Raw genomic sequence first — 27,522 nt, 5'->3', positions numbered from 1 at the left:
GTATAATTTTCTTTGGTTTATGTGCATATGAATTTATTAGTGTGTGTATACATAATTATGTAAGAGTCCTATAATTCTGATATGCCTCAGTATATGTCATCAGTAATAATTATAATTGTTATGTTAAATTATTGTGTGCCACAGAGGTAACAAATTTCCCTGTTAAGTGTGTCTTTGACCGTGGCTTCCCTAAAACTTTTTTGTCATCCACAGAAAATTGTTGTCTTGATTTGGTCCTCTTTAAAAGTTGGTTTTAAAATCAACTATAAAACTCTGACAAGTGTTCTTAAGTACAAGTTTCTGATAACTTTAAAGATTATAACATTAGAGTAAAGGAAAAAAACCTTTCAGGACTCATAGAGAACTAAAATATTAATGAATATCAAACAGAATGAGAATTAACTAAATGGACCGAACTAATAAAAAACTGAAGTAATCTTTTTAAATTTTTTTTTGCTTAAAACATTGCTGACCCTTTTCATTTTTCAGATCAAAAGCAACTTTTCTTTTGAACTATTTCCAACTTTTAACAATTGAATAAAATATACTCCTGTGAAAAAAAAATTAGAACATATATTTTTTCTCTCTACCTAATTTCTCCACAATTTAAAAACTTTTGTGAGCATTCTTTACTTATGACAATATGGGTATTTACATAAGTACAATAAAAGTGTTTTATTTTACAACAGAACACAATTAGAGAAACTGGTTATTTCACCAAGACTCTGACTAGAATGACATACTTTCCTTTAAAGAATCAAACTTGACTTGTAGAACCAATAAAAACCCCTTGAGAATACTGGCCTCATACCTTGTCCACACAGTCCCTACACAGTGTTCCTGACCTGTGATAAATAAAGAATGTCACTTTCTAACAGGCCCGGGTGCCCCATGTTATCTTGGGACCTCAAAAGAAGAGGAATTTACCCAACTCCTAGGTACTTGAGGCTACAAACCCATGACAGGACTCGGCTTTAAAAAGTCTCATCTGAGATTCCTTATGGAACAGAGTTCCATCAAAGCAAAATTTAAAAGCCTATGTAAAAAATAACTATTCTTACTGCACTTTATACAAATAATCAGGCCAAGTATAATAAAATTAAAATTTATTTTACAAACAAGTCAATCCTATTATGATTTGTTTTTAATAAAAATAAGGATTGGAAAGAGAAAAATTATGTTCCAAAAACTATAGTACACCTGTTGTTGGTTGTATTTGAGTTTTTATTTTTATTTTTCTTCAATTTAGACTTAATCCTAAATTATTTATAGACTACAGATCTCCAAACTAGTATTTTTAAATATTTACTTTTAAAACTGAGAATTATACTCCTTATCCTATAACTCATTATTTACCTTACAGTACACTGTCCACTTAAATCTGTGCTAAAACTATAGATGGGAATACTAACACTTTTGTCATAAAAGCCTTGGAGGCTGGGTGTGGTGGCTCACATCTGTAATCCCAGCACTTTGGGAGGCTGAGGTGGGTGGATCACCTGAGGTCAAGAGTTCAAGACCAGCCTGACCAACATAGAGAAACCCTGTCTTTACTAAAAATAAAAAATTAGCCAGGCGTGTTGGTGCATGACTGTAATCCCAGCTACTTGGGAGGCTGAGGCAGGAGAATTGCTTGAACCAAGGAGGCGGAGGTTGCAGTGAGCCAAGATTGCACCATTGCACTCCAGCCTAAGCAACAAGAGCAAAACTCCATCTCACAAAACAAACAGACAAACAACAACAACAACAACAACAACAACAACAAAAACCCTCGGACTCCCAGCCCAGCCTATGCAAGTATGCTCAGAACCCTCAGACAACTACAAAGTGCTTCTACCTGGAAGTTGACTCACCTGGGAGTCAACTCCTACTCCCACTATGCCCCCTGTCAGGAGGAAGAAGCCAGAGTGATTGATGGCCATTTCCCATCTGCATAGCCCACACCTTAAGAATAAGATGCTATGAAACTCAAAGGGAGGGATTGAAACTGCCTTTGCAAAAATTATATCTAAGGAAAGTATGACAGTGAAAGAGATCAGAATGAATCGACTCCATCTTGCTTCTAACCTTTAAGCTGTCCTTTTTCATTCCTGGGCATAGGCCAAACTAACTTTGGGAAGAAATTCAGTTCATGGTTTGACTCTGAAACAAAATTGATAATAGCCCTTTCCTGAAAAGACCCCCTTCTTGTCTGTGGACTAGTTGGCCTTCGCAGGACTAACAAATTAGCTACAAGATTAGAAATTAAGTTTAGAGATCAAGCAACCTCCGGTTTCAAGAGTCTGAACCTCCCCAAATTGCTCCTGGGGATAACATCACTATTGTAGAACCTAATATCAGCGCTTGAGATGTTTCATAGATCCTACACTGGACGGATCAACTAATACCACCTAGACTGGTAATCTGACTCAATCAGTTCTGCCATCCCACCCAGGAACACAAGACAGCAAGAAAATCTCATTTCAACCCTGCTATGATTCCATCTCCAACCTGACCAACAGCACTCCCCACTTCCCAAGCTCCTACCTGGCAAATTATCTTAAAAAACTCCAATCCCCGAATGCTTGGGGAGACTAATTTCAGTAATAATAAAACTCTGGTCTCCCACACAGCTGGCTCTGCATAAATTACTCTTGCTCCATTATAACTGTCCTGTTTTCATAAATCAGCTCTGTCTCGGCAGCTGGCAAGGTGAACACATTTTCTCCCCAGTCTAGAGAGAGAACACAGGACCTTACATTATCATGAATTTTCTAAACTCTTTTACGACATAAACTCAGCTCTGGAAATCCTGTATCTCTTTCTCTTAAGCTCTTATCTTGGTTTATTTTGAAAGTCAGAAGCTAACCCAGCATCATTCACAATAGCCAAAATATGGAAACTACCCAAACGTCTATCAAGAGATGAACGGATAAACAAAATGTGGCATATTCATACAATTTCATGTTATTTGGAAATATAGGCCGGTGCCTGTAGTCCCAGCTACTCGGGAGGGTGAGGCAGGAGAATGGTGTGAACCTGGGAGGTGGAGGTTGCAGTGAGCTGAGATCGTGCCACTGCACTCCAGCCTGGGCGACAGAGCGAGACTCCGTCTCAACAACAACAAAAAAAGAAATAAGTACTGATGCATGCTACGACATGGATAAATCATGAAAACGTCATGCTGCATGAAATCAGTAAGACACAAAAGGACAAATATTGTATGAATCCACTTATATGGGCCTAGAATAGGCAAATTCATAGAGACTATGCAATAGAGGTTACCAGGGGCTTGAGACCGTGGGTACAGGAAGTTATTATTTAATGGTGTTTTAGTTTACTATGGCTACTGTAACAAAATGCCAAAACCTGGCTGGCTTAAAAAAATAGTTAAATAAAAATAGTTAAAATGGTAAAATGCATTTTCTCAGAATTCTGGAGACCAGAAGTTCGACATCAAGATGCTAGCAAGATTGGATTTCTTTCTCCTTGGCTTGCGGATGGCTGTTTTCTCCCTGTGTCTTCACATGGTCTTTCCTCTGTGTCTGGCGTGGCTGTGTCCAGATCTCCTGGTTGATTTATTTATTCATTCATTCATTCATTCATTCATTCGTTTTTTGAGATGGAGTCTTGCTCTGTCGCCCAGGCTGGAGTGAAGTGGAGCGATCTTGGCTCACTGTAACCTCCGCCTCCCAGGTTCAAGCAATTTTTCTGCCTCAGCTTCCCGACTAGCTGAGACTACAGGCATGTGCCACCACAATTTTTGTATTTTTAGTAGAGATGGGGTTTCACCATGTTGGCCAGGCTGGTCTTGAAGTCCTGACTCAAGTGATCCGCCCACCTCGGCCTCCCAAAGTGCTGGAATTACAGGCGTAAGCCACCGCGCCTGGCCCAAATCTTCTGTTATTATAAGGGTACCAGTCATGTGAAATTAAGGCCTACCCCAATGACCTTGTTTTGACCTACTTACCTCTTGGAAGACCATGTCTCCAAATACAATTACATTCTGTGGTACTGGGGTGTAGGACTTCAACATAAGAATTTTGGAGACACAGAGCAGCCAATAGCAAATGAGGACAGAGTTTCTCTCTGGGATCATGAAAAAGTTCTGGAAGGGAAGAGTCATGATTGTGCAACACTGTGAATGTACTTAATGCCACTGAATTGTACACTTAAAAATAGTTAAAATGATAAATTTTATGTTATATTTTGTAAAATTTTTTTCAAAGAAAAAAATCAAAAGTTAAGCAATGTCTCTTTTGGTCTCTTGATGTATGGAAAGTCTTAGCTTCCTGGGCCAGAGGGATGTCCAAGGGTGAAGGGGGGAACACAAAGCTATCTTTGGTATCTCAGTGTTGACGGCCGTCATGTGCAGAAGAGCAGACTGTGTCCTTGTCAAAGCCCACGGATGGGCCAGTGCAAGAACTACTGCCTGGGGTGTCAGGCATGGAGAGGGCGGGCCTTCAAGTTTGGAAACAGCACATGCCTGACGCGTGAAGCTGCACAGCCCGCTCCTGAAGCTATGGCCAGCAGGAAAAGACAGGAACCCTCGCATGCTCAGGCCAGGACTTAAGTGGCTGGATTCCAGTCCTGTAGTGCCAGCAACATATTTTATATGTTTTTTTATATTTTATATGTTCTTTATATTTTATATTTCATAACCTTTCCACCGGGCAAGTCCCTTCTCTAGGAACTGAGGACTAAACTCTGATTTTTTTTATCTTGCCCAAATTCCTATCTAAGGGGTCTGGGGAGTCATGCCTTACAGACTATAAATTCTCATCAGATGGATTTTATTTAAATCCATATACCGTGACTTACTTTCCAAACTGATTCTGGCATTACAAGACAGTCAAAGAAAATAAAAATATTTTAGCCCAAAGCATGTTTCTTTGCCACAGCTTGAAATGGCCCCGCAAAACTGTCCTTTGTGGGGTAAAATTTGCATCTGTAAAGAATCTCTATTAGCATAGCTAGATCTTTTTCTTCCAGACCCTCCCAATCCTAACAAGATTAACTAAAAGTTTAGCACCTTTTAAAGGTCTGAATAGGAAACATCTGTCATCTGTTGACTCTAAGGGCAGCCACAGTAAGACTTCAAAAGAACCTTGGTCTCCACAATCTTAAACAATTTTTTTTTTTTTTTTTTTTAGATGAAGTCTCACTCTGTTGCCCAGGCTGGAGTGCAGTGGCGCGATCTTGGCTCACTGTGACCTCCACCTCCCGGGTTCAAGCAATTCTCCTGTCTCAACCTCTGGTACTACAGGTGCCTGCCACCACACCTGGATAATTTTTTTGTATTTTAAGTAGAAGCGGGTTTTCACGATATTGGTCAGATTAGTCTCTAACTCCTGACCTCAGGTGATCCACCTGTCTCGGCCTCCCAAAGTGGTAGGATTATAGGCGTGACCCACTGCACCCGGCCAGTCTCCACAATCTTTTATCTTAACCTGAACATTCCCTTTCTATTCATTCCAGGTCTTAAACAAACTCATCCAATTGTCAACCAGAAAATGTTTAAATTTAGCTATAGCCTGGAAGGCCCCACCCCCAGCTTTGAGTTGTCCCATCTTTCTCAACCAAACCAATGTATTTCTTAAATGTATTTGATTGATGTCTCATGCCTCCCTATAATGTATAAAACCAAGCTGCGCCCCAACCACTTTGGACACATGTTCTCAGGACCTCCTGAGGGCTGTGGCATGGGCCACAGTCACTCATATTTGGCTCAGAATAAATCTCTTTAAATATTTTACAGAATTTGACCCTTTTTGTCAACAGAACTTTAGGTTTTCACCACCAGATGAAAGCATTGAACCAGATTATTTTTGTGCCTTCTCGAAACTCCAACATTCTATGAGTCTACCTAAACCATTAGTGTTCTGACAAATGTTTGTTGAATGAGTCAATGTAAACAGAAGGATTTGTGCTCCCTTGAGAGAAACCTAGGGGAGGTCCCAGGTCCTTTTTAGGGCAGGGAGGAGCTGGATGAACCTGGGTCTCTGCCGCCCTTGCCAACAGGAGTTCTGGGAGTGCTCCCTTCCCCAGGAGGTCACAGAAAGCAAGCACGTCCAGTATGCCAGAGGATTCGAACTGAGAGAACTACTCTTTTCCTTTAAGAGTGACTGTTCATCTCAGGATAAAATGGGAAAGGAATGACCGAACCAACAAAGCATAAGAAAGAAGAACTCGGAGTCCAGGAAAGTCCTGGTGAGTGAGGGTCAAGGAGACAGAACCATGGAGAGAGGGGCATGTCCTCAGGAAAGACCAGGTCTCTCGCTCCTCTGGACTCTGCCCTGGGTTCTGCAGCTGTAGGTCAGGCGGGTAGGTATCTGTGGGCGTTGTGGTGGTGCTCTTGTCTATTTGGCGGGATATGAATTGAAAAATGAAGACGTCATGTGGCTTTAGCTAAGAGGGAGGGAACAGAGATACAACCACTAAATCCCTTTCTTTTAATTTTGCAATTAATTGCAATTTTAAAATAATTTTAAGACAGAGAGATTCTTGGTATTTGGAAAGCACTGAGATCTTAGGAAAGAAGATGCTGACCGCATTGTAAATACCCAACTTCTGTTTTCTGGGATAATCCTATTTCTGAAAGAAAACTGGAAGTAGATATGGCATGTCAACTTTAAGTGCTATTATACACACAACTATAATATGTTCTTTTGGCTTCGGAACACTAACCTTGAAAAGGCGCAATTTGCAATCTCCTTGTGCCCAGAAGGCTCTGAAGAAGAAACACAAGTGAGACAGGTACACTTTGTGCCCATTGTGCACCGTGGCGGGTGGGAAGCTCCAGTAAAATCAATTTTCCCCTATCTGAACCTTTCATCTGGAAACAACGAAACAGTTTTCAGATTCCAATGACTTTGAAACATTTACACAATAGAGGACAGGCTTGACTCTTCTCCTAACTAGCATATTCAGAACATAATTGAACTTTTTCCTTGTTGACTCACTATGAATCATTACGAATCAAAACCATAAAATTTTAGTACTAAAAGGGACCCTACAAATCAGCTAGCTCCGATTTTTCGTATTCTAGATGCCCAAATGCTGGTGTGATTGGAACTGGGTCGGGGGAGCTGGTCTAGAACCCATGACTTCAATTCTTGTCCAAGCTCAGAAGGCCGTGTCCTGGGCCTGGTGCTCATGGCATGTTAACGGTGGCGGGGGGCGGGGGGTGCCTCTGTGGCTGTGGGTGCCACCCAGGCCAGCTGCCCGCTGGAGAAATGGGCTTGGTCTCTTCCTGCTTCGCATACTTTGACATCGGCTCATTGTGGCTCTGTCTCTGCTCTCCTGGGTAGCTGGTGACCCTGTGCGGGGTGCAGCGCCTGTGCTGTCTGCTTCTGAAGGTAATTCTCCCCCCATCAGGGTACTCCCTACACTCTACGGGCAGGGGCCTCCCAGGGCCTTTCCCCATGGAACCCCGTCTGCTCTCAGGCCTGCTGCCTCGGGGCCTGGGGCCTGGATGGCTTCCTTTCCTCTTAACAGCCCCCGTCTCCCACACCTTCTGCTCCACTTACAGGACTGGCTGCCAGGTGGGCCGCTCAAACCACAGACATTGATTTCTCAGATCCGGAGGCTCGAGGTCCAAGAGCAAGGTGTCATCAGGGTTGGTGTCTCCGTGGCTTTGTTAGACAGCTGTCATCTCCCTGTGTCCCCATGGTCTTCCCCCTGTACCTGTCTGTGTCCCAATCTCCTCCCCTTAAGGGGACACCAGTCATATTAGGGCCTAACCTAATGGCCTATTTGAACTCAATCAACTCTTTACAGACCCCATCTCCAAATACAGTAACGATATGTTACGACTTCAACATACATACAGGGGTTACACTTCTGCCCAATACGGGCCCCTTTCACTTTTCAGCTTACCATAGATCACTCTGGGGAAATACACTTTTTTTTTTTTTTTTTGAGACGGAGTCTTGCTCTGTCGCCCGGTCTGGAGTGCAGTGGCCGGATCTCAGCTCACTGCAAGCTCCGCCTCCCGGGTTTACGCCATTCTCCTGCCTCAGCCTCCCGAGTAGCTGGGACCACAGGCGCCCGCCATCTCGCCCGGCTAGTTTTTTTTTTGTATTTTTAGTAGAGACGGGGTTTCACCGTGTTAGCCAGGATGGTCTCGATCTCCTGACCTCGTGATCCGCCCGTCTCGGCCTCCCAAAGTGCTGGGATTACAGGCTTGAGCCACCGCGCCCGGCCAATACACTTTTAAGGTTCCAGAATTGTATAAAATTCTTACAGCCAAGATCTCTGAATTATAATTTTAGTCTTACTTGCAGGATGGTAAACGGAACGAGGAAGGATGGATGGAGTCACTCACTGATTCCACAAGGATTTTTTCACACATCATTGCAACACAGGCAGTGACTGACGCCACCACCTTTGCCCTGGAGACTGGTTTCTGGGCCCTGCTGGTGCGGGAGGAACATTAAGCCCAGGTGGCTGCCTCTGGACTACAGAGCAGGAGGCGCAGGAAGAGCTGGGGTCAGGGACATCCAGGAACGGCAGCCCTGGAGCCAGAAAACGGGTGGAGGGTTCCTGGGTTGGCAGTATCACGGGCGGTTTTAACCCCTTTCTAGTCCTGTGCCCTTCCCCTTAAGTGACAGTGGGCTAAGAAAAGGCCACAGAAAATACACTGGTCACCTGGGTGCTAGGGAGTAATTAAAAACCAACTGAGGCTGGGTGCGGTGGCTCACGCCTGTAATTGCAGCACTTTGAGGAGGTCAAGGTGGATGGATCATCTGAGGTCAGGAGTTCGAGACCAGCCTGGCCAACATGGTAAAACCCCATCTCTACTAAAAATACAAAAATTAGCCAGATGTGGTGGCAGGTACCTGTAATCCCAGCTACTCAGGAGGCTGAGGCAGGAGAATCACTTGAAGCCAGGAGGCAGAGGTTGCAGTAAGCTGAGATTATGCCACTGTACTCCAGGCTGGGCAAAAAGATAGAAACTGTCTTGAAATAAAATAAAAACCAACTGAAAGCCAGGTGCAGGGGCTCACGCCTGTAATCCCAGCAGCTTGGGAGACTGAGGTGGGGGGATTGCTTGAGCCCAAGAGTTAGAGACCAGCTTGGGCAACACAGCAAGACCCCATTTCTAAAAAAAAAAAAAATTTTAATTAGCTAAGCGCATTGGCACATGACTGTAGTCCCAGCTACTTAGAAGGCTCACTTGAGCCCAGGAGTTTGCAGCTGAAGAGAGCTATGATCATGCTACTGCACTCCAGCCGGGGCAGCAAAGTGAGACCCTGTCACTAAAAGCAATAAAATTTTTTAAAAATACAACTGAGCAGCCGGGCGTGGTGGCTCACGCCTGTAATCCCAACACTTTGGGAGGCCGAGGTGGGCAGATCACGAGGTCAGGAGATCGAGACCATCCTGGCTAACACGGTGAAACCGTGTCTCTACTAAAAATACAAAAAAAAAAAAATAGCCAGGCGTGGTGGCAGGCGCCTGTAGTCCCAGCTACTTGGGAGGCTGAGGCAGGAGAATGGTGTAAACCAGGGAGGCGGCGCTTGCAGTGAGCTGAGATCACGCCACTGCACTCTAGTCTGGGAAACACAGCGAGACTCCGTCTCAAAAAAAAATAAAAATAAAAATAAAACTGAGCAAGTTGTTCTTCTCAACTATGTCTGAGGAGAACAAAAACTTCTTTGTAGGTACAGTGGATTCACAACTCGGCATCTGGTCCCACAAAACCAGACGTTCATCCAGCTGAGCCCAGGACTCCTGAGTGCCTGTCTCTCCATCCTTCCTGACACAGACCTCGGTGCCCGCAGCCTGTCCTCCTCAGTGTCAGGGAGCTCTGTCCGGGCCCTTCCCACGTCCCATCCCGGACTGGCTGTGCAGGGAAAGCCACCCCTCAGCGTCTGCCCACTCTCTGAGCACTGAACCCAAGCAGGGCACCCAGGCCACCCCTCCTCCTTTACTCATTTTCTTACTCATCTAAAAAGGAATAACTGAGAAGCTGGCGACCAACCCTGCAGGCTGGATGTGCTGCTTGAGAACTAAGAGCCCCCAAGAGATCAAAGATGCCAGAGAAAGGGGAATAAATAGGCCAGGCGCGGTGGCTCAAGCCTGTAATCCCAGCACTTTGGGAGGCCAAGACGGGCGGATCACGAGGTCAGGAGATCGAGACCATCCTGGCCTACACGGTGAAACCCCGTCTCTACTAAAAAATACAAAAAACTACCCGGGTGAGGTGGCGGGCGCCTGTAGTCCCAGCTACTCGGGAGACTGAGGCAAGAGAATGGCGTAAACCTGGGAGGCGGAGCTTACAGTGAGCTGAGATCCCGCCACTGCACTCCAGCCCGGGTGACAGAGCGAGACTCCGTCTCAAAAAAAAAAAGAAAAGAAAAGAAAAGGGGAATAAATAGAGCAACCTCCCAGAAGACGCATGAAGGATGCAAGAACACAGATGACAGAGGGGTTGCTTTTATCAGTGAAAAGAAATAATTCTGACTCAGCAAGAGAAGGAAAGGGGAAGGAGGAAATGGACGGTCTCAATTTACTTAGGATGTGGGCGTTAGCAAGAGGTCAAGTCCAATGATTTTTACAACTAAAAGGGACCTTGAGGACCACCTGACCCAGCTTTATCTGTAGCTAGGACTCAGAAAGAAAAACAGCGTATTGCAAGTTATACTGAGGCCTCATTGGAACTTTAGGGCATGCATTTGGGGTGGAGCAAATCTACCAAAACAGAATTCTGGGGTTGGACCTCCAGATGGTAGCACGGCTGAGGCTGGAGTTAGGTTGTCTGTGAGGGTCAAGGATGGGGGCATTGTCTAGGACTGCCAGCTGAGGTGGCCCATAGATCGAAGGTATTAGAGGGCCAAGGAATGGCCGGGCGCAGTGGCTCATGCCTGTAATCCCAGCACTTTAGGAGGCTGAGGTGGGCGGATCACGAGGTCAGGAGATCAAGACCATCCTGGCCAACATGATGAAACCCCGTCTCTACTAAAATTACAAAAACTAGTTGGGCATGGTGGCATGTGCCTATAGTTCCAGCTACTCGGGAGGCTGAGAGAGAATCACTTGAACCAGGGAGGTGGAGGTTGCAGTGAGCCAAGATCACACCACTGCATTCCAGCCTGGTGACAGAGTGAGACTCTGTCTCAAAAAAATAAAAATAAAAAAAATAAGAAGGCCAATGAACCCTGATGTTGAGGCACGTATTACTCAGCATTCTCTAGAGGGACAGAACTAAACTAATAGGATAGATGTATATATGAAGGGGAGTTTATTAAATAGAATTAACTCACGATCACAAGGTGAAGTCCCACAGTAGGCCATCTATAAGCTGAGGGGCCAGGAAGCCAGTCAAGTCCTCAAACCTTATAAGCAGGGAAGCCAACAGCGCAGCCTTCAGTCTGTGGTCAAAGGTCTAAGAGTCCCTGGCAAACCACTGGTGTAAGTCCAAGAGTCCAAAAGCTGAAGAACTTGGAGTCTGATGTTCCAGGGCAGGAAGCATCCAGCACAGGAGAAAGATGGATGCCAGAAGACTCAGCCAGTCAGTTCCTTCTACCTTCTGCCTGCTTTATTCTAGCTGTGCTGGCAGCTGATTAGATGGTGCCCATTTGGATTGAGGGTGGGTCTGCCTCTCCCAGTCCACTGACTCAAATGTTAATCTCCTTTGGCAATACCCTCGCAGGCACACCCAGGAGCATTACTTTGCATCCTTCAATCCAATCAAATTGACACTCAGTATTAACCATCACAAGGTGTCAGAAAGGTCAACCTGAGTGTGAACATCACTACGTGTGATCTGGCTAGCTGGCGGCATCCCATGCCATCTTCCATGGCCTTCTGGAAAGCCCTTCTGAGCCAAGACAAAGCAGGGGGTCTGGTCCATCTTCTTTCTGATTTATATTTATGTGTCCTTTCTGCTTTCCCCTTCACTAAATATCCATCCAAGTGCCGTTGGGACATCCGCATCTGTGGTGCACCTGCAGCACGAAGGCCTGGCACAGGCTGAGGTGAGGGACTCCCTATAGCACAGGCTCCTCTCCAGGCCTCCTTGGACTTGGCCAGGAGACCTTGTGATATGGCTCCGATGAGCGGAGGAACACCAAGTTCTTCATCTCACGTCATTGCAAGAAACCACAGGTACACACAGGGAGTGGTTTTAAGGAGGGGAGAGTTTAATAGGCAAGAAGGAAGGGAGAAGAAAGAAGGAAGAAGCTCCCCTGCTCAGAGACTGAGGGAGGTAGGCTCCAAAGCCTAGAGAGAAGATCCTGCATGGTAGATACAAAGAGGCGGGAGGAGGCGGTGTCTGATTTGCATAGGGCTCAGGGGATTGGTTTAACCAGGCATGTCATTCATATAGCCCTGGCCCTCCCACCCTAGCCTTTTAATATGCAAATGCAGGGCGCCATGATATTCTACACATGTGGGGATATGGAAGGGTAGCCTTGTTGCCAGGCTTATACGAGGGCAAGGAGAAGAGGGCAGGAATCACCATGTTTGAATGGAACTAGTTTCTAATGGCCTGCATTTGCATATCAAAGACTGCCTGCCCAGCTCTAAGAGCTGGGGCTTTCCTGTTAGTCAAGAACCGTTTGGGCCAGGCGAGGTGGCACATGCCTGTAATCCCAGCACTATGGGAGGCCGAGACAGGTGGATCACCTGAGGTCAGTAGTTTGAGACCAGCCTGGCCAACATGGAGAAACCCTGTCTCTACTAAAAATACAAAAAATTAGCCGGGCTTTGGAATGAGTCAGGGTGGAGAATGAGCAGGTAATCGAAAAAGGTTGCTTTACGAGGAAGTTAAGTTTAAAAGTAGAAGACAAAGAGTTGAACATATTGACATATTGATTATTTGAAGAGAAATTTAGAACTCATATCTAACAATCCCTGCTCTTGCCTTTCCTTACAGTTCTTTCTCTTCAAACTTCTTTAACATGTCTTGGCTTAGTTGTTCTGTTTGATTTTCCAAAAGAAGCTTCTCTGGATAAGGTGGAGGATAGTTAAGGGAGGTTTTAGTAAGTGCCATTTTTATGAACCTCTGCACCAACCCACAGATGCATGGTGTGACACAGCACCCATTACGGCTGCGAGGGAAGTAAGAATTGAGGCCATTATCCTTTCCATTTACTAAACCACTTTTCTAGCCATCCTGTAAAGGGGTCATTTACCCCTGAGTTGTTAGCTAACTCACTGGACAGAGCAGTCAGACCCTGCAATGCCTTTGTTATACTTCCATCAGGGGTGGTGTTGTTTGGGATGAAGGTACAACATTGAGTTTTAATCATGATGCAAACTCCTCCTCTTTCTGCTAATATCAAGTCTAAGGCTATCCTATTTTCCCAAGTCATCTGGCTAGTAACCCCTAATTGCTCAGCTATTCCTTTAACTGCATCTCTAGTGTAGTTAATAAATGGCTGTTGGTTGTAGTAGATGTAGTTTATCCAATCTACATTTTTATTAATTGTCACCCACCAAAATATTGACTCAAATTCTGCAGTTATTTGATTTCGGACTTTAAATTGATCTGGTATTCCTCATGGGATTCCAATTGCGTTTAAACAGACATGAGAGTTGAAAGACCAATAAGGGGCTTGTCTTGCATTACAATGTCTTATTTTTCTTTCCTGTGGTTGATGAAGTGCCAGGGTGAAAGGGATAACCAATTGGACTAAAGCACAAGTGCCACTCCAGTTATTCAGCAGAGTGCCCAGTAAAGGTCCATCACAATACCACCACACATCCGCTCGGGGATGAACAAGGGCTGACTGATTGAGAAGCTCTTGAAAATTCTCAAGCTCTCTGCATCCCCTCAGGTCTCCAAGGAATGCTAAGTTTCCTCCCTGTTGTGAGAGATACGAAGTGAACTTAGTGTTGGGAGACGGAAGCTGGATGGCCCTCGGGGGCTGACCCACAGGGTGCCGGACTTCGGGATATAGCAGAGAGAGAGCATGACACAACTTGTTACTCCAGGCTGTAGAATCCTGGAAAAGAGCTACCATGCAGCCCATGCCTAGTCAACTGGAGGACCACCCTATTGAAAAGGGGACAATCTGGGCCTCTGGCCTGCCATGCACACAAGCATAACAATTGCTTTTGTTTAACGTTTGGACAGAATATTTGATCCTTTCCAACCAGGCATTTGCATCTTGGTATCCTGTTTTAATTGCCAACGTTTGTTTTAAGTCTTTAACTTCTACGATAGCTATCTTGGTCTTGTGCTTAGATGGAAGAGGAGGAATTATTCCACTCTGAGAGGTTTTGGAAGAAGGCGTAAAAGAAGGTGCAGGTGGCGGGGGATCAAAGAAATGCATTTTAAAGAATCCAATAGGGTCTATCCCTGAAACCTCAGCCCCCATACCATAAAACTGGCTTAAAGAAGGGAACTGGCTTGGAAAGGGGAAGAACTTTGAGGATTCACGATAATAACCTGTATAGGATTGCACTAGTTTAGCTGAGTTAATGAGGGGCTGTCCCTCTAGTAACATGAATGTACAGTTTTAGGAAATTACAAAAACCGGTTGGGGCAGTCCATCCTTGCTCTTTAGTGGTCCATAGAATGTTGGACCAACTATGGCATAAAAGCCCTACATCAGGATGGCAAGACTCCTGGTAGACACTGGGGTCTTTACCAAAATCTCCTCGGATTCAATGGTCCCAATTCACTAATGCCTAATCTGAGGAGAGTCAGGAGGGACAGAGGTACTTTTCTGAAGTAGAGAGCTGTCTTTGACTTGGCAAGTTCCCACAGGGTATAAAACAAGGCAAGCATCAAATGCAATAGTTTGAGGTGAAATTGACTTGCTTATGTTAATAACTAGATGGTCAGCAATAGAATGAGGAAGGAAGAAAGAGTAATAGAATAGATGAAAGAGAATTAAATTTTTCTTAGCTTTAGTTTGGTAGGGTTTTCCCCAGGGACTATGGCCCACAACTCTGGAGGGGGTGGCACTTTCTTGACTTGGGTGTGATGAGTCCATCCCCTTTCCGCTGCAGGAACAGCAGTCTCAGTGGTTAGCAGCACAAGGTAAGGTCCTTCCCAGGCTGGCTCGAGTTTTCCTTCTTTCCAACCTTTGATGAGAATGTGATCCTCAGGCTGGTGCTGGTTTACCAGAAATTCTAGGACTGGTACCTGTGCTAAAAGACTTTTAGTTTTGAGAGAAAGGAAAGTGGAAGATAAACCAAGTATATAATTTCTAAGAAACTGATCTTTGGTTTTAAATGTGGGGACATCAGTAATGGACTTTATAGTCCTTGGCGCCTTCTTACTGAGAAATTTTCTTTAGCACCTATTTTTATTATTTTTTTAGACCAAAGAAAGTCAAACACCGTTTTACATTTGCCCATGCTTCCTGTCAGATATTTATATCAGATAAGCTAAATTTCACCTTTATATTAGTGTGTTATTAACATTAAACTTAATTTTAATAAAATCTTGTAGATGTGTTTATCCAATTTTTAATGTCTGACCATAAGGTAAGATTTGTATAGATTCTTTTGAAACTTTTATAATTTTTGTAAAGAGCAGGTTAGTGCTTTAAGAAAAATCTGTTGTGCTTTTATTTTAATGTCCAGTTCTCAGAGAAACTGGACATTAACTTTAGCCAATATGTTTACACATAGAATTTTCTTTTCAATTAACATTTCAAAACTTGGTTAAACCTTTAAAACAAACTTTTTTTTTAGCCATTTACATTCTTATATCTCCTTATAACCCTTTTACCAAAAGCATATTTTACTTTCCTTACACATCTTGCACATAAACTGTTGCTTCAATAGTTTTACATTCAGGAGGCCTAATTACTTTTCAATTATACAACATTTCTTGCAGAAACTCCTTTTTATAACTTTTTTTCCACAACTTTCACAGACAATTCTTCAACATACCTCAACTTTCTGACTTGTTGCAAACATCCCTTTCTCTAAACAACCAGTTCATTTATTCTAGGACAAGAATTTACCATATAACATTCCTTTTTACATAAATTCTCCCCCCTTCTTTGTTTTTTCTCAAAGATGATAACATTCTTTTCCAAAGCGAACTTCCTTCATGTCTGTGGACTAGACTGTCTAAGGCCACAAGATAAGAAGTTAGGATAATACATGTTACACTCTTAACTTTTAGCAAACTTTACTTCTGTTGAAAACCTTGTAAGTTTGGGATTTCAATTATTCTTTGCTATTAATAAGACCTTCTTCAGTCCATAGTAACTTAGAATTGGTATAAATGGTTCCTTCCTGATTCTGTAAGTACTTTAAGGCTTGGCTGAGTGCAAACAGCACTCGTGTTTGAGCAGAACAACTGTTAGGGAATTTTCCTAACTCTGCTTCTGCAAGAGTTTCCTTATCACTTACTGAATACCCATTGTGTCTTTTTCCTTCAATCCTCTGTGAGGAACCACCTATGGTCCTGCACCGAAGGAAGTTCCTCCTAGGTCTGGTTGGACCTTTGTATGGTAATTGAGATTTAGGTCCCCTGTTAGGAAACCTGCTGGGTTAAGAGAATTTTCAGTGGTTAATGTTAGATCATCTTTTTCTAACAGAATAGCTCATACTTTAAGGTTCTTGAGTCAGTAAGCTATCTTTTTTTTTTTTTTTTGACTTAGGATAGTTCTGACCTGATGAGGTGTGTTCACAATGAAGTTTACTCTAAAAATTTTTCTACTTTCTTCTGTTAGCAAAGCAGTTGCCGCTACAGATTGAATGCATTTGGGCCATTCACGGGTTACTGAGTTAAGGATTTTTGATTAGGAAGGCTCCAGGTTGTCAGTCGCCTCAGTGCTTTTGGGTTACAACCTTGTTTACACTGACAACAAGGTGGTGGTATTGGAGTGTTATAGGGTCATGGAGGAGACCTTCAATTATTAATTACAGGTTTTAAATTTACCCTGGCTTTTAAAGGAATAGGGTACACTGTTTTCTCTTTACTACTCTCTTTCTGACTCCCTCTTTGTCTCTGTCTCTTTCTCTCTCTCTGACTCTCTCTTTCTCTCTCTTTGACTCTGTCTTTTTCTCTGCCAGCCACTTATGCTGCTGTTCACCCCTCTCCTTCCCTTCCCCTAGGGGAGGGACTGGTGGGAGTGGAGCGACTCTTCCCCCCCGCCCCCCCAGAAGAAAGGAAAGGGGAATTCTGAATATTTTTCTTACTACAGGAGGTTTGTGTGAGGTTCAACCCCCCGAAATCTCAGGAAGGCTCAACCCCTCAAACCAGGCCGTGTCTTGCCTTGCTGCTCTGGGAAGTTGACCTGTTCCCTCCCTTTCCCCCTCTGAAGGTCCCTTGCACACTTCCCACTTGTGTGGCCTCTCTGGCTGCTCCCCACAAGGGAGCATTAGGCCCCTCTTGGTGTTGGCCTACCTGTATAAATCCCTGGCAGGATCCGCCCTAAGCCATATGAGGTAGCTACGGAACCGAGGAGGATACCCACTCACTCCCTCCAGCAGTAGGACTTGTCACCATCCGCACGAACACCACCACAAGTACGGTCGTTTGCGATCATTCACACACACACACACACACACATTTAGCCCTCCAGAATGTTACCAACAAGGAAGTACTTTACCGGCTCCCGTGGCTTCTCCTTCCTTGGTCTGTGCACAGTCATCGCCTCAGTGTGTGAGGCTCCTTTAAGCCAGGTTGTTGGCCAGTTTCTTTCCGCCTTGCTGACAGCTGGGGTTAATCCTCCAACTGGGTGGGTCCTGATTGCTCATCCCTGAGGCTGCCACAAGGGGGCGGGGCGCGCCTCCTCACAAGAGAGAACCAGAGACCGCCCTGGAGGGGAATAAAAATCACGGGGAGCCCCCAAATTGTTACAAATAAAGTTTCAGTGCTGCAAAAGAAATAACACTCGAATAGAAATTTTTATTTGTAATTCTCAGCAAGGCAATGTACTTCTATAGAAAGGTGCACCCTTACAGATGGAGCAATGGTGAGTGCACACTTGGACCAGGGAGGGGAAGGGGTTCTTATCCCTGAGGCATATGGCCCCTGCTGCTGTGTCCTTCCCCTATTGGCTAGGGTTAGACCGCACAGGCTAAACTAATTCTGATTGGCTAATTTAAAGAGAGTGACAGGGTGAGTGGTTTGGTGGGAAAAATGGTTATGGCAGAGCAGGAAATCGGAATGAGTCAGGGTGGAGCAGGAAATCAGAATGAGGCAGGGTGGAACAGGTAATCGGAATGAGTCAGGGTGGAGTAGGTAATCGGAATGCATCAGGGTGGAACAGGTAGTCAGAATGAGTCAGGGTGAAGCAGGTAATTGGAATGAGTTAGGGTGGAGCAGGTAATCAGAATGAGTCAGCATGGAGTTGGTAATAGGAATGAGTCAGGGTGAAGCAGGTAATCTGAATGAGTCAGGGTGGAGCAGGAAATCCGAATGAGTCAGGGTGGAGTAGATAATTAGAATGAGTTAGGGTGAACAGGTAATCCGAATGAGTCGGGGCAGGTAATCAGAATGAGTCAGGGTGGCACAGGTAATCGGAATGAGTCAGCATGGAGTAGGTAATCAGAATGAGTCAGGGTGGAGCAGGTAATAAGTCAGGGTGGAGTGGGTAATCGAAAAAGGTTGCTTTATGAGGAAGTTAAGTTTAAAAGTAGAAGGCAAAGAATTGAACATACTGACATATTTATTCTTTGAAGATAAATTTAGAACTCATATCTAACACAGGCATGAGCCACCGCACCCGGCCCGTATCTGCTATCTTTAAAGAGAGACATATACACATTATATATATATATATATGATGATGGCCCCATAAAATAATAATGGAGTTGAAAAATTTCTAAGGCCTGTTGATATCTTAACTGTCCTAACATCACAATGCAGCACTGTAAACAAATCCACTGTGGGGCCAATCATATAAAAATCCAGCACATACAATTACATACCATACATAATGCTGGGTAATGATAAGAAATGACAGTGTGTCTGGTGTAGGTATTACTAGCCTATACTTTTTATCATTTTAGAGTGTATGCCTTCTCTTTATAAAAAAAAAGTTAACTGTAAAACAGTCTCAGAGAGGTCCTTCAGGAGGTATCCAGAAGACGGACTGTGATCACAGGAGATGGAGCTTCACGGGTGGCCTTGCCCCTGAACACCTCCCAGTGGGACCAGACATCAGAAGACAGTGATATTGGTGATCCTGACCCTGTGTGGTCTTAGGCTAATGTGTGTGTGTTTATATCTTTGTTTTTAAGAAAAAGTTTTAAGAGAAAAAAAAAAAAATTTAAATAGAAAAATGCTGATAGAATAAGGACATAAAGCAAGAAAATTTGTTACAGCTGTACAATGTGTTTGTGTTATAAGCTGTGCTATTACAAATGGGTCCGAAGGTTTTTTAAAAATGAAAAAGTTTTAAAGTAAAAAAGTTACAGTAAGGTAAGATCAATTTATTATTGAAGAAAGACATTTTTAAATGAATTTAGTCTAGCCTAAGTGAACAGTGTTGAGTGGAAAGTCATGTCCTCGGCCTTCACACTCACTCTCCACTCACTCACTGACTCAGAGCAACTGCCAGTCCCGCAGGCTCCACAGTCATAGTAAGTGCCAAACACAGGTGTACCAATTTTTGTCTTTTATACTGTATACTGGATTTTGCTGTACCTTTCTTTTTTTCTTTCTTCTTTTCTTGGAGTTTTGCTCTTGTCACCCAGGTTGGAGTGCAGTGGCATGATCTTGGTTTACTGCAACCACCTCCTGGGTTCAAGCAATTCTCCTGCCTCAGCCTCCTTAGTAGCTGGGATTACAGGTGCCCACCACCAGCTAGTTTTTGTAGTTTTAGTAGAGACGGGGTTTTGCCATGTTGGCCAGGCTGGTCTCGAACTCCTGACCTCAGGTGATTCACTCACCTTGGCCTCCCAAAGTGTTGGGATTACAGGCATGAGCCACCGCTCCTAGCCCTTGCTGCACCCTTTCTATGTTTAGATGCACAAAAGCCATTGTGTTACAATTATCTACAGTATTCAGTAAAGTCCCATGCTGTACAGGTTGGTAGCCTGAAGGAAATAGGTGCATCATGGGCTATACCATCTAGGTTTGTGAAGTGCACTTTATGATGTTTGCACAACAAAGTTGTCTAAGAATGCATTTCTTTCTTTTTTTTTTTTCTTTCTTTTTTTGAGATAGAGTCTTGCTCTGTTGCCCAGGCTGGAGTGCAGTGGCGTGATCTTGGCTCACTGCAACCTCCCTCCTCCGAGTTCAAGCGATTCTCCTGCCTCAGCCTCCCCAGTAGCTGGGATTATAGGAGTGCACCACCATGTCTGGCTAATTTTTGTAGTTTTAGTAGAGACGGAGTTTCACCATGTTGGCCAGGCTGGTCTTGAACTTCTGACCTCAGGTGATCTGCCCTCCTCAGCCTCCCAAAGTGCTGGGATTACAGGTGTGAGCCACTGTGCCTGGCCCTAACAATGGATTTCTCAAAACATGTCCTCATTGTTAAAAGAGGCGTGACCTTATGTACACAGTATATACACATTATACATGTGTGTGTATATGTGTATATATACATATGTGTGTGTATATGTGTATATATACATGTGTGTGTGTATATGTGTATATATACATATGTGTATGTGTATATGTATATATAGTGGCAATGATCATGCTGGCAGGTTCTACAAAATCCTCTTTGTACCTGAACACTGCTGATCCGACGAATGTGACCACAGTGGAATCTGTATGTGTACATATACACACACATATGTATACACTTTTTGCTAAACTGTTTGATATCATAGACATCATGATACTTTACCCCTAAATATATATCTCTCAAGAATAATGACATTCTCCTACTCAATTACAATATAATTATACTCTTCGGGAATTATACATTGCTTCAATAGTAGGATCTAACACAATGTCTTCTACAGCTCGTTTTTTTTCCAGAGATGATGTAATTTTTAACTTTGATTCTGCTCTCTTGCCCCCCTCTGATTAACCTGCTCCACTCAGGATCTACCAAGAGAGGTCACACATAAGGCCCCAAATAACTAAGGGAATGGAATGAATGAAGGCATGGATGCACACATGTGAAAATCCTTTCTGATGTGTCTCCAGGACCTGGAAAGGCGCACGGCCCGGTGTGGGAATTCAGTGACCTTCAAGCCCTTCTCATTGGTCTAGACAGAACCCTTACACCTGGCAGGATATGCATTTTGCAGCTGAGGCTTTTTTTGAGTAGTTTGGTGATATTTAAGTTCCTGGTGATTAGGGAAACCGTCAGGAGCTTGGCAAACCTATTCGAAAGTGCAACATATTAAAATTCCTGTTAATCATAGATCTTAAAAGCTCTGGGCTACAACACTTGGTTAAAATACCAAAAATGCAAAGCGGTTATTATGAGAAAACAAAGCTGGGGAAGTAGGTGGCACTGCCCTGTAGGAGTCCACATTCAGCAACAAAAGAGGGCACAGGCTCTGCTGTGGTCACATTCATTGCATCAGCAGTGTTTGGTACAAAGAGGCGTCTGTGAAACCTGATGGCACGATCATTGCGCAGGGCACACCATTGAACGAAGGCAGACTTTCCCCTTCGATGAAAGGATAATTTTCTTCTTATATTTGACACCAATTAGCTCTAGCAGAGAATTCTATTTAAAGCAATCCCTTGAAATTAGACCACGTAGGCCAAGGGCGGGGCTGTGTATTCGGCCCTCTCTTCCTAGCAGCTCTAGCGATGTGCCCTAAGTATGGGAGGAGAGCATTGAAAAAGTTAGACATAAAAGAGATATATTTAATCATCATGACTACTTAGTATCCCAACTTAGAAGAAATAGTTGGATTTCAATCTCTTTTCCCAATCCAACAGTTCGTTATTTTCCTTTTTTCTTCCAAAATTTCATACACATCCCAAGTTTTAGCATAATGATATCAGCAGCAAGTTGTTAAATAAATTCTGTGGGCTCATCAAAGCAGTTATCTTCAAGTGTTCTATGAAACAGCATTGGTTTAGTGCTGATTGCATTATAAGCTTGAAGAGCACTGCACTTTAGAAACTCCAGCTTACGAAGAATTTTCTGCTTTTCATTTTGGCCTCCTTTTCTACTAACCAATGTGTGTGAAAACCTATAATGTGGCTTTTCAGGTTAGAGGGTGAGTTTTTTAACCCTTCCCTGGCTCTCAACACTATCCCTCTCCATCTCCAGCCTTTGAGTTCTGTCTAGCACTCACCATAGGATATGTCCTGCTGAAAGCCTCATTGTTCCACATCTGGAGAAGATCAGTTGCTGTGCACAGCTGCATGGGAAGTGGATCCAGTCCCCAGCTGGATCTAGGAACAAACTGGTCCCTAGCAGCTTGACAGCCGCTCATTGTCTAGTCAAGGGGGTTGCTTTCTTTTCCTGGAAAATGTCTTCCGGGGTACATTTGATAGGAAGTTTTCACTGCTCATAAAGTTAGGGGGAAGGAGACTGGCAGCTCAGGGCAGAGGTACCACAGTTATCAAGTTCTATTTGTTTTGCAAACTCTACGTTTTCTTTGTTATGTGTTTCCTTTGTCCCCATGAATCTTGTGGCCATCTCTTAGTCTACATTCACGGTATTTTCTCCTGAACAATGGTTCTTCAAATATTACCCAAAATGAAGGAGGGAAGGATCATTTTTAAAAATCCCAAATAGTTCTATTTTATTTGTACAAGTGAATAATTTCCTACAGGATAAAATAAAAGACATTGATAATAAGAATACTAGCATCTATTGTTTAAGAAGCGAGGTTACTATTACAATAGTGGAACTTAAGGACATGTTTTGGTTATTTTATAAATTGCATTATTCTATCCTGTATCTTTTAAATTGAGTAATAGATTTCTTAAAGGAAGCAATAAGATATTAGAACAATCATCATATTTGATAAATACAATGACAACCAGTAAAACTGCCAGCTCCTTGGATGAAAAAAGCATTATATTATTCCCACTGTGAAGGGAGGATAGTGACATTAGATAAGAGTTAGGGAAGTGAAATTGTGGGCAAAATCAACCTGTGTCTTTATGAAACTTTGTCTTTATGAAACATTGTCTTGGATGACATTTCACCTAGTCACCAATGCCTTCCAATGACGCCACCTGTTTGCTTTCATGCACCTGTGGGAAGCCAGAATGTTTGATTCTGGCACATTTTTTACAGTTTGAAGTAAAACCACTGACCGAACTTGATGGATAGAATGAGGAAATAATCCCTGTAGGATAATCTTCTCCACCTGGTAGTGATGCATTCACTTTGAGGCTAACGATGCAAGTGAAAAAAAAAAAAATCTTAGTTTGACAACTCCTGTCCCTAAACAAAGTACTGTGCAGAGAAGCAGTTAAGATCCCGAACCCTGGACTCCAACAAAGTAGGGTTAGATTACTTTCTAGCTGGGCAAACTTTAGTAAGTTAACTTCTTCAAGAATCTGTTTCTTCCTATGCTAGATGAAGTCAACTCTTTCAGAGGGCTGAAAGAGAAAAGCGAAATGAGATCACACATATGAAATGCTTAGCATGGTGCCTGGCACATAAGTATAAATAAATAACAAACAATTGCAATTAGTATTATTAACTCTAATCAGATATTGTTGTTTTAAACAAGGGAGTCACTCAAAAAGGTGTATGTAGACTTCTCTGTAAGAAAAAAATATATATATGTTTACATACACATACACACACATATACATATACATATGTGTGTGTGTATATATATATACACACGGCTAGGGTGTGTGTGTGTGTATATATATGTATGTGTATATATATATATATATAATATATATATATATACACACACGGCTAGGTCTTAATGCCTCTTTCCTCAAATCAAGGCAAAAATCTGTTTCCTTGTCCAGTTACTTCTATTTAGTTTGGGAACTAGGCCTTCCAGTCCATGCATTTGTATTTAATTCTATTCCCGGCCTGCTTAAATTAGAATGAACCTCAAAGATAGAAGACCAAGACATATAGGTACTTGTATACCTATATACAACAAGGTATATAGGTATTTATTTTCATAATGAGAAAAAAAATCTAGTTTTTACCCATACATTCATTCAAGACACATTTATTAAACACCAAATGGGTAACAAGAATGAACGTATTATTAACAATTTTTCTCTCAGAAAGATATTTCCTATGTTCTATATTTCTTATCTGTAGATTCTCTTTTAATGTTTGTTTGCATCTTGCAAATTTCCATGTTACTTTCTGGCTTAACTACCTCAGGCTGGATATGGGAGATGATTTTATACAGAGTTAAAACTTTTTCTTTTTTTTTTTCTTTTTTGATACAGACCCTTACTCTGTTGCCCAGACTGGAGTGCAGCGGCACAATCTCAGTTCACCACAACCTCCGCCTCCTGGGTTCAAGCGATTCTCCTGCCTCAGCCTCCTGAGTAGCTGGGATTACAGGTACATGCCACCACGCCCAGCTAATTTTTGGATTTTTAGTAGAGATGAGGTTTCACTATGTTGGCCAGGCTGGTCTTGAACTCCTGACCTCAGGTGATCCACCTGCCTTGGTCTCCCAAAGTGCTGGGATTACAGGTTGAGCCACTGCACCTGGCCAAATTTCTTAAATATATGTATAATATATAAAAACCAAGGATAAAAGTGATGCCTACAAATAAGCTCATTTGAGTTACAGGAGTAGAAACGGAGTGCTCCAAATGTCCCTGGTAAAATGTGGTGCACCCAGGCACAGTGGCTCACATCTGTAATCTCAGTACATTGGGAGACCAAGGTGGGTGAATCACTTGAACCCAGGAGTTTGAGACCAGCCTGGGCAACATGGTGAAACCCCCATCTCTACAAAAAATTTTAACAAAATTAGCCAGGCTGGGGGATGCACGTTTGTCCCAGCTACTCAGGAGGCTGTGGTGGGAGGACTGCTTGAGCCCAGGAGGTCAAGGCTGCAGTGAGCCATGGTGGTGCCACTGCACTCCAGCCTGGGTGACAGAGTGAGACCCTGTCTCTGAAAAAATGAAAATAAAAGTAAATAAATAAAACAAAATGTAAAAGCCTACCTCATATTTGAAAACAAAGTCTATATCACTATCCTAATTTCATGTCAAGTCAAAATTACAGAATACCCAATGTTTGTGAACATTTTTAAAAGGTTTTTAGAGGGACAAAAATGCTAGCACTCATTCTATTTGTGAGCATCATCTTTTTTGAGGTGGAAAATCTAGAATGTTTCACATCTAACCTAGAGAATCTGAAATGCCCACTAATGGAGACCCAGTCCAGGGGTGTATAACCTTCACGTCTGACCCGAGTTTCTGCGGATCATGTGGCTTGTCCACGGTATTTCCGTGTGTTGTTGTTGTTGTTGTTGTTGTTTTTAGAGCTGGGATTTCACCGTGTTGCTTAGGCTGGTCTTGACTTCCTAGGCTCAAGTTATCCACCCACCTCAGCCTCCCAAAGTTCTGGGATTATAGGTGTGAGCCACTATGCCTGGTCAGAATGGCTATTATTAGAAAGATAAAAAAATAACAGATGCTGGGGAGGATGCAGAGAAAAGGGAACGCTTATCCACTGTTGGAGGGAATGTAAATTAGTACATCCTCTATGGAAAACAGTATGGAAATTTCTCAAAAAGCTAGAAATGGAACTACCATATGATCCAGCAATCCCTCTACTGAATATTTATCCAAAGGAAAAGAAATCAGTATGTCAAAGGGATACCTGTACTCGTATATTTATTGCAGCACTATTCACAATAGCCAAGATACAGAATCCCTCTAAGTGTCCATCAGTGAACGAATGGATAAAGAAAATGTGGTACTGATACACCATGGAATACTACTCAGCCGTAAAAAAGGAATGAAATTCTGTCATTTGCAGCAACATGGCTGGAACTGGAGATGATTACGTTAAGGTAAACACAGGAGGACAAATATCACACGTTCTCACACATATGTGGGAACTAACAATGTTGATGTCATGAAGGTAGAGGATAGAATGATGGTTACCAGAGGTGAGGAAAAACATGTGTTGGGGAGGGGGCATGAAGAGAGATCTGTTAATAGGTACAAACATGCAGTTAGATAAAGGGAATAAGTTCTAATGTTCCAACGAAGAGTAGGGTGACTATAGTTAACAACAATGTATTGCATATTTCAAACTGTATATTTCCAAATAGCCAGAAGAGAGGACTTTAAATGATCCTAACACAAAGTGATGAGAAATACTTGAGGCAATGAACACCGTGAACACCTTGACTTGATTATTACACAGTCTCTGCATGTAATAAAATATCACTTCTGCCCCACAAATATGTACAAATATTTGTATCAATAAAAAATTGTAAAAACAACAAAACAGCACAAATGGTAAAATTCCACCATTACTGATCATCTCTTGAACACCAACCCAAAACATCTAGTAGGCAAGTTCTGGCTTATGTCCAAAGAAAAGCCATTGCTTACTTCAGCAAATTGAGGTTTTAGCTCAACATCCAAAATGGAATGGAAGACACAGCTAGTTAAGAAGTGGTACTGGTGGTCGGGCGCAGTGGCTCACGCTTGTAATCCCAGCACTTTGGGAGGCCGAGGTGGGTGGATCACAAAGTCAGGAGATCGAGACCATCCTGGCTAACATGGTGAAACCCTATCTCTACTAAAATAATACAAAAAAAAAAAATTATCTGGGCATGGTGGTGGGCACCTGTAATCCCAGCTACTTGGGAGGCTGAGGCAGGAGAATGGCATGAACTCGGGAGGCAGAGCTTGCAGTGAGCTGAGATCACACCACAGCTGGGCACGGTGGCTCACGCCTGTAATCCCAGCACTTTGGGAGGCCAAGGCGGGCAGATCACCTGAGGTTGGGAGTTGAAGACCAGCTTGACCAACATGGAGAAACCCTGTCTCTACTAAAAATACAAAATTAGCCAGGCATGGTGGTGCATGTCTGTAATCCCAGTTACTCTGGAGGCTGAGGCAGGAGAATCACTTGAACCTGGGAGGTGGAGGTTGCGGTGAGCCGAGATCGCACCATTGCACTCTAGCCTGGGCAACAAGAGCGAAACTCCTTCTCCAAAAAAAAAAAAAAAAAAAAAAAAACAAGAAAAAGAAAAAGAAGTGGTACTGACAATAGAAAAATAGAAAATGACATTATTATATGTAGATATCTGCCAATTATATAAATTGAGAAGCAATAACAATAGACAGTAGAGTCCACTTGGTATTGTGAAAATAATGTGTGATAAGAGGTCCTGTGGATGAATTTTGCACTTGACATCACTTTGTACCTGGGAAAGTGATTTGATAAACAGAAACACTAAAATACGCCACGGTGCATTTTTGTTTATACAAATAATTCACACAATCTTTTTAAATTTACAGAACATCTTGACAATTAGAAAGTCCTCAGTGGAGCTGGGAAACTGAAAACTTTCCAGGGGAAGCAGAAACCCAGGTTCTGTTACTTTGCTTCTGGAGACTTGAGCTTTTATTGTAAGTGAATTCCAGCCCTCTTGGAAGGGGAAGGAGCCAGGGATACTCCTGTACAGTCCTTATTTATCCACAGGCAAAGTACAGCCTCTGGAAAGATTTTACTGAATTGCCTTAATTTTATGTTTTACCTCTGCTCTGAGGCCAATTCTCCTGTG

Source organism: Trachypithecus francoisi, unplaced genomic scaffold (genome assembly GCF_009764315.1).
Source record: "Trachypithecus francoisi isolate TF-2019V2 unplaced genomic scaffold, Tfra_2.0 Lachesis_group15, whole genome shotgun sequence".
Taxonomy (NCBI): domain Eukaryota; kingdom Metazoa; phylum Chordata; class Mammalia; order Primates; family Cercopithecidae; genus Trachypithecus; species Trachypithecus francoisi.
Note: the sequence above shows the minus strand (reverse complement) of the source record.